Raw genomic sequence first — 9,247 nt, 5'->3', positions numbered from 1 at the left:
TGCTTGTAGGTCCTCCCTCACACAACCACAGAAAGGATTTCCTAGCAACGATTATAATGCGCGCGCACACGGCACACACACACACAAGCTCAACGTGCAGGGGCTCCCTACAGCTATCAGCGTGGCTTCCCTCTCCTTCTCACCCCTCCTCCTCCTCTTCTTCTCCCTCGCTGCCGCTCCGCCGCGGAGGGAAGCAGAGAGAGAGAGAGAGAGAGAGAGAGAGAGAGAGAGAGAGAGAGAGAGATCCCCTCTTTACATCTCTCCCCTGGAAGCCCCAGCTGCTGGCTAGACTGCGCGGTTTCACGGGCTGTATGCCTGCGCACCGGAATGGCGGTGTGTGTGGAAATGGTTTGTTCTGCGCCAAAAAGCGGCCACGAAGCAAAGGAATGGACGGAGACGTAAGCACGGCGAGAAAGAAAGAGAGAGAGAGAGTGTGTGTGTGTGTGCGTGCACGCCGCGGCTCGTTTTCACGCGAAAGTCGCAGAAGAAACGGGAAACGGCTCCGTGTCTTCGAAGAGAGAGACTATAGGGAAAGGGGGATGGTGACGCTTGGAGAGAGCCACGGATGCCAGAGAAGTGCGCTTTTTATTCGGTGCGTAATGACACAGCGCGTCTCTCCGGTGGTTGTATCGACGTGCTTTTGACGAGAAGGGGGAGGGAGGGAGGGAGGGGGGGATCAATGTGTGAGGCTACACCGGCGAATACCGGGGACGGTTTCATATCCAGATACTACAGCAGACACAGGAGCAGAGGCTACAGCCCCATTGCGCGCAACTCGACGCACATGGCACGCCCCTCTCTGCCCCCTCCCCCTCCAACACTGACAGGGTGGCGTCTGCTGCAGGGCGCCATTTTCAAAAGCCTTCTTTGCATATGAGATTTATTTTGCTGCAGGAGGGCTGCAGCCGTCCTGCCGTCTCATGTTACACTCCTATCTGCTCAGCGAGAACACGGACCGAAGAGGAAGAAAACACGACAACTGGATGAAACTTCAACCTGTCATCTATTTCTCTTTTTAAGTTTTTTTTCTTTTTTTTTTATGCAAAGGTGAGACATTTTCTGATTATTTTTTTAGTGTTTTATTAACAACACGCACATGCAGCTGTAGGTTCGTAGGGCAGCGAATCCGGTTGTTATTGCTTCTTTATTATTATTTTAATAGCATTTATATTTTATTTGGGTGGAAAATCCCAACAAAAAAAAAATCGCGTTAATTTAAGCAACGTGCAAAATCAACAACCTGTTACAATGATTAGCCTAATAGGTATATACTTTAAAGTTAGGAAATAAAACAATACAATCAGCCAACACGTAAAATCAAGTCAGATTTGTTAAATTAAATATAGATGTGAATAAATATAACCACTTCATTTGAAACATTACATGTTCATTGACGGTTTTTTTTGTTTGTTTTTTATAAATGTAGCTGAATTAAAATTTTATATGGAACTAATTCATTTAGAGTATTGCAGCTTTTCTGGATGCTTTCCCTTTATTTAAAAGCAGTTTAAAACACGCGGTTGTGCGTTATGGCTTAAAAAACTAAAACCTAGAAATGTATTATTGGCGGGGTGGGCGAGCCACATTCGCCATGTTGAGATCCTTTGTGTGTGTGTGTGTGTGTGTGTGTGTGTGTGTGTGTGTGTGTGTGTGTGTGTGTGTGTGTGTGTGTGTGTGTGTGTGTGTGTGTGTGTGTGTGTGTGTGTGTGTGTGTGTGTGTGTGTGTGTGTGTGTGTGTGTGTGTGTGTGTGTGTTCAGAGATCCTGTTACCCTGACCTTTTTTATTTTTACCCAAAATAAAAAATAAAATATTCTAATGACATTTAGAGTCTTTAAAAACATATTAATATATATAAATGAAATGACCCTGACTTTAGTTGCATGAAACAATACGGGGTCACACAAAAAGCCGTAGAGAATTTGACACCAGTGTCAGTGTGAGAACAGTTTCTTGGACATTTAGCGTGATTTCATCCGATTCCCCCCGCTGAAAGATTTAGATTTAGGGAATTCTCCTCGTGTTTCTTGTCGTCTGGTTCGATGTTGGATCTTCTTTTAAAGTCTACAGGCTTCAGAACAATGCCAGATTCTAGGCTGGCTGCAGGAGCAGGCCATACTTTACATAATTACATACGGAGGACTAGTCTGCTCACTTTGAAGGACACGTTTTTAGTTCTACACATCGTCAGAGCACGCACAACAGTAGCTCATTAAAATGCAAACATATTATCCTTATTATCTTATTCGCACTTTTGCTAATTCACTTTGAACCTTTTTGACTAAATGGCAACATTGTGTTCTCTTCTGTCCGTTCATTTGTTTCCCCGTCAGACACACTCGATTACTTTTTGTTTTGTTGAATAATCTCTCGGAATTGAAAACAGCTGCAAAGCTATGAGTGATTGTATTTAGTTGTGTTTGGCTCAACGTCAGTGACTTCACACTGTAACGTGTGTGTGTGTGTGTGTGTGTGTGTGTGTGTGTGTGTGTGTGTGTGTGTGTGTGTGTGTGTGTGTGTGTGTGTGTGTGTGTGTGTGTGTGTGTGTGTGTGGAGTTAACGTGTTGGTGAAATTTATTCAAAGTGACTGCAGCAGGACGGGCAGCTTCTCTGTGGCAGCACGATGAGCCGATAACAGCAATAATAATAATAATAATAATAATAATAACAATAACGAGATGCAGACTCACGGACACGGGAATATTAACGTTAGAGCAGGCAGAGACTGAACGGGGACTGACATTTCTTTATTCATGTGTGTTTGAGAGGCTACTTAAAGCTGCACTGAGCCTCAAGGTGCTTTAGAGTTTAACATGCAGCAATACACGAATAAAAAAAAATATATATATTATTATTAATAATAATAAGACGGTTCTAAATAAATTAAGAATGAATACAATTGACCATACGTTATTTTCAATAATTTTATTATTATAATTAGAAATGAGTCATCAGTGCATATTAATTAATACTCTTTTGATAATAATAATAATAATAATAATAATAATAATAATAATGGAATAAAAAAAATCCTTTTGAAAAAATAAAACTGCGCCCGAATTGTTGGGTCTTTGTAAATTACAGAGTGTGGTCTAGCCCTACTCTATCTGTAAAGAGTCTTGAGATAACTCTTGTTATGAGTTGATACTATAAATCAAATCAAATTGAATTGAATAGATCCTCCAAACAAGTAAATACAAAAACCAATTAACGAAACATGAATGAATAAATAAATAAGTATATTTAAACATACAAAAAATCTGGGAATAAATCATTGTTTTAGCCTATTTTATTTATTTACTTTTTATTCACGCAGTGTTTATTTGTTTATTGTTTGTGTGTGTTTTTAAACTACATATTAACTGAAATATGAACTTAATCCGAACAGAGATTTGACAGCTGTATATAGTTTTTTTTTTGGTCCTTTCATATTTGTGTAGCAAACGTTTAACATAAAAAGTTCATAAAAACAGTTTGTCCATTTTGCAGTTTGGATCCTAGTCTTTTGACTGCATGGAATACACACTGTGTTAAGAGTTTTTGATCATTGTTGTGTGTGTCTGTGTCACAATAATTATTTATTAAATGAAGTGAAACAAAGTTTAGATTTTCAGTTGCAGCTTATTTGCCTATAAAACGATCCTTGTGCGTGCATGTGTCTCTTGTGCATGTGCAATTGTTATAGGTCTGCCTGAATAATTTAAAAATTTACAAGACAAACGAGGAGAGAGAGAGAGAGAGAGAGAGAGAGAGAGAGAGAGAGAGAGAGAGAGAGAGAGAGAGAGAGAGAGAGAGAGAGAGAGAGAGAGAGAGAGAGAGAGAGAGAGAGAGAGAGAGAGAGATGCAAACCTGAAAGAAGGCTGCTGATAACTTAAAACTGAATATCGCCTAAAGTGCAAATAGATTTCATTAAAAAAAAACGCACTCAGACTTTGTGATGGCATAGCAGCACCGGAGCATGCTGGGATATGTCCGTACTGAGCTGCGTGGCGCTCGAAGGTGATTTTAGCCGCCAGTCGAGGCCACAAACAGTCGCCTCAAACCGGGGAGTCGAATAGTTGATTTCGCAGCCGTACAGGTCCTCCTGCAGCACCGATGGGCGCCATGCACACAGTCCATATCTCCGGAATTGCATCGCAGACAATTAAGACGCACATCAACAAAGTAGGCTATTGGACCCATGAAGTCAGATCTGTTTAGCCCGTGCAAGGTGTCCGCGATCATTCAAACAGCGATCAGGTTGGCAATATCACAACCCAAAGTTATGCTTAGATAACACAATACGTGGAGGTAAACCTGGTTTCTTCATCTTAATATTTCATTTATTTGAACTCATAAAACCAGGCCTATTAAATAAGGAAACGACACAAGTCGATACCTTTCTGCAGATATAATGAAGTTCCAGCCAGGTAGAATGAGCGTCACCTACTTGTTTGTTTACTCATCACTATCATTTAAAACGGACAAGTAAATGTTTTTTTTCTATTTTCACATACAAATGTAACCACTTAGATATTTAGAGAATACAATATGGGAATCTGCAGCCTGTTGTTGCTTCACTTTACATTAAAGATGCCTATTTTCGCTACCAGTTGATTGTTTGGAAAGACCGAGGCGGAGCTGAGAGGAGGAGGGGTGGGGTGGGGTAAGGGGGTCCCTCTCCTCTCCACTCCACTCCACTCCTCACCCCCTCCACTCCCTCCACCTCCCCCTCTCAGCCCCCCCGCCGCTACTGGGATGGCCTGAGAGAGAATCCCCCACCCTATAGCAAGAAGGCACCCAGCTACGAAATACAATACAAACTCAATTAAATGCAGTCTCCGCTGCGATTTACCGCAATGAATGATAAATTGGTCGTCGTTCTCACACTGTAGGATCTCTGAAATTGCAATAATAGGCAGAATCGTTATGTAAAATATGCATAGGCCCACGTTTACTAAATTTAGTCCAGGAGGGGCAACTGTCTGCCTGTGCCTTTTGTTAGGACATTCCTGCTCAAATAACCAGGTTTGTCTCTAAAAGCGTGTGTTTAAGGTCAAACTGCTACATGGGCTAAATTGCCACATTGTTACCCGCGAGAGAGGATGGGCCGCTGCAAAATAATAAAAAAATGTATACGACTTTCCCATATTGCGAGAATGCGGAATAATTTTGTGGCTGTCTAGCGTGAAATTAGTACATGGCAAAAAGATGGTTTAGCAGTAAACAGTGTAAACAATAATTACAAACAGAGAGAGAGGCGGGAGCAAGGGAGGGTCTTTACCTGCAGTCTCTGGAGCAGGGAGAACAAAAGCACACATGTCAAATATTGTTTTGAACCGTTAAAACATATTCACAATCATTTCTTTGAGAGTTATTTGGTGAGATTGCAAATAAGTGAACGTTAAGGCATCAAACCAAGGCCTTTTTTCATTCCACTTTCATTCCAAATGGTTGCATGATGACTTAAAGATTAGATTAAAGAAAGACAGACTTTAAAAATCTTTACAAAAATTGTAATTATATTAGGGTTGGTCTTGTTTCATGAGCCAGTTTATGTGTCCAAACCTGGGGAGTGTTCATTAGTGGAGTAAAGCTAGACTCCTTTTAAAGGTGTAAAAAAAATGACAAGGACATGAGTGACTTTTTGCGTAATTTTATAGTAAAGCAAAAATACCTTTTTTGTTATAAATAATAAAAAAATAAAAATAAAAAAAACCTACCGCCCCATTGTGGGTCAATATAAGCACAAATGCAATAATGGGTTAACTTTACCCAATCCCAATGATCCAGTTACCCAACAGTTATATCAAAAACAACCCTAACAGTGCAGAAGTGCTATTGACCCTTACTGGGCCAATTTTCAACCCACTGATTTAAACAGGCGTGACTAAATATATCAGATTTATACAGAATATAGTACTTCTATTCATATTTGTTATTTGTTACGTGCGGAACAATTATGTACTTTAACAGAAATATTAATACAATTACTAGATTTTGTGTAAATCTAATAACAACAGTCATTTAATCGATGGATTTCACTTTCACTCTACTCGCTGGTTTTGATCATCAGATAAAAGCTCACATTAAAATTCCACTGCTCATTTGCAGCCTAAATGTCCCTCAGAACAAAACCTCCAGAGGGTTTCATATGAAAATGAAGACAAAAAAAACAATTCATTTATCATGATAAAAAAATTAAATATGAATAATGATAGGTTATACATATGACTCGACACCACTGCTTATAAAGTTTCTACATTCGTTTGAAAATGATAGATTTTCAACCACCTGGTGAGTGTGTAAATACGCTAAGAGTCCAAACGGCTGAAACTCTTTTTATGAGTCACATTCATAGCAAATATCACAGTAAGGGGTATCCTAATGATGCCAGGTGTATGAGCTTGTAAGGAGAAGTGAAAACAGCAATGGTGATTTATTTTTGGTTTAAATTAACAGCATTTTTCTATCCATTCTTGAAAACTTGTAAACCGAAGGGTGAGCTCCCCCTCCCATCGTGGCTCTATTCCCTTTGAGACATTCAACGCATAGTTCAATTCTCTCCTTACTGAGGGCATAAAACAACAAGCCTATTCATTACTTTCATTTGTGAACGTATCTGCACATTCCTTTTTTTTTTTTTTCCTTCTCTCTCTCTACACACTGAAATGTTCTCATACAAGCCTTTCCCAATTGCCCCGCCGTGCTGAAACACACTCATTTAACAGAACCGAAAAATCAATGCAGTTGCCTATATTATGCTCCTTGGGCTTCTTTAAAAAAAAAAAATGAAATAATGAAAAAAAAGGAACAGACACCAGCATGTTGATGGGAACGTGTTGGAACTGGGTGCAGAATATTATCTGCAGAGCGAGGAATGACACTACCACTTTGCAGGAAGTGTGTAGAAAAGCTGTTTGGTTTTTTATTATAAAAATGGAAAACCTCATGAACAGATTCATAAACAAATCAAATACTACAATTTCAAACAGACGTGACTAATTAACGCGGAAGACAGATTGCGAGTCAAGACAGCTAATATTTAGGTTTTGATGGGGATGTCTGTACGTATATGGCCAACAACAAGAGCTGTGTATCATGACAAAATATTGATTTTGCAGTGGCCTGAGAAAGACAGACACACACTCATTCACTCTCTCTCTCCCCCCTTCCCTCCTCTCTATCCTCTTTATTCCATTAATCTCTCGAAGCAGTGTAAGATACTGGAGGGTTAGTGTAACATTGTGCAGCTCTAATATATTCCAGCCATCACTTTGCCTGTGGCATCCATATGTTTAATTCCACTACAAATGTTTTGACAGCAAATGAAACTCGTTTCTTTCTCCTTTTTTCCAACATTCTTGAAAAAACTGTTATTTTCTTTCTTTTTTTTTGCCGTCTCTCTCTCTCTCTCTGCATCTAGAGGGCTTCTCTCTTTCTCCTCTCTCTCTCTCTCTCTCAAGTGTGTAAGTGTGTGTGTGTGTGTGTGTGTGTTTCAAATAGAAGCACATGCAGTGATGCTTTATTTAATTGGTTGTGGACCACCTGGAGTTTCAACATTTCCCCTGGCTGATTTCAGACTCCCTCAGGTCAACTATACATGTGATGTCTATAGCTGCAGAGGAGACAGGTGAAATATGTCATTTGCAATACTAAACTAGTATAATGTTGCATGGATTATTGCATGGATTTTGTTTCAAATGGTGTGTTGGTTATTTGTGTTGTATATAAAAAAAAAAAAAAAAAAAAAAGCTATGCTTAAAATTTCTAATAAAGAGTTGAGAAAGGGAGATCTTTGAATTTGTGGCTTTTATTTGTGGGATGCATAAGCCTTACGCCTCCACCTTAACACACACAAACACGACCATACCGTGTACTCAAAGGCATCTATGCTCACAAAGCACACAATAAACACGAGTGAAGGACCTGCAGGTGTGTGTGCGACAAAGGACACCATCGACAAGACACTACACTCTCTGTATTAGCCACATGCACACACACGCACACACCAGGATCTGTGTGTGTAGGGAGGGCAGATGTGTCGACCAGGAAGGAAGGAGGCTTATGAGGTCACCAGGAGAGAAAGAGGAGATGGGATAGTGGACTAGTGAGGGTGAGAGAAAGCTGTGTGTGTGTGTGTGTGAAGCAGGCCGGGGTGGCAGGGGATTTCTAACATGTGCTTCCGGTGCAGGATAGCCCATTCATCATCCTCACATGGTGGGTTAACTTTGCCAGTGATAGAGAAAGGGGTGAGGAGCAGCACTACGGGGGAGAATTAATGTGTGTGTGTGTGTGTGTTGGAGGAGGGGCACGTCAATTGAGAATAAGACCGATGGCCAAACCAGATGGGAAGGTGTGCTGCATTTGTGTGTGTGTGTGTGTGTGTGTGTGTGTGTGTGTGTGTGTGTGTGTGAATGTGTGCATGTGTGTGTGTTTATGTGTCGGGGTGTGTCACAGGGTCAGATTTACTCCCCTCTCTCAGAGCTGACATACCTGTCACAAGCCACCTCTCCCTCCCCTGTTGCTCCCCAATCCTCACCTACATAAAATCAGGCAAAACACACACACACACACACACACACACACACACACACACACACAACGTTACAGCAGAAAATGGAGCTTCACTTTAAGTTAAAGGTGTCTTGTTTGAGCTGGCATCACACTACAATTGTGTGCACATGGGTTCAGTATAAGGTCAGGTGACATAACAGATGATGTCATGGTCTCAAACAAATAGCTGCTGCCATGACAACAACTAAATATGCAACAGGCCATCATGAGAAAGAGAAGAGAAGAGGAGGTGGAGGTTAAAGGCTAGGAGGAGGAGGACAGATGAGGAGTCACATCCTCCGCCAGGGTAAGCTTCAACCACGGCTTCAACCATGACTTCACACCTCCTCTCCGCCTTTCTGCAGCTTTTTGTCTGTAAAATCCTGAATTAGCTCAGCTGGAACGCCCAGTGCTTTTCCAAGGCCCTCTGCTGACCTCTGACCAGCAGGATCTGCTGGTTTTGTGTTATGGGAAGCGACAAGGAGTTCTCAAAGGATGAGCCACAGCCTCCCCTACTGGCCACATACCAAACCACACTCGGATGACAAAAAGGGGGGACTTGAGGTCTGATCCTGAATCATCTGATTCTGATTAACTGAACCAATTAAATGATCCGTATGATTAAAAGTCAGCAGAGGAGGTGAGATTTGATGGAGAGCGTTTTTGTATTTTTTTTTTATTATTCTATAAGGGGAAATGGTGAAGGGTGAGAGA

The sequence above is a fragment of the Perca flavescens genome, chromosome 21, assembly GCF_004354835.1.
Source record: "Perca flavescens isolate YP-PL-M2 chromosome 21, PFLA_1.0, whole genome shotgun sequence".
NCBI classification, from domain to species: Eukaryota; Metazoa; Chordata; class Actinopteri; order Perciformes; family Percidae; genus Perca; species Perca flavescens.
This window is presented reverse-complemented; position numbering follows the sequence as displayed.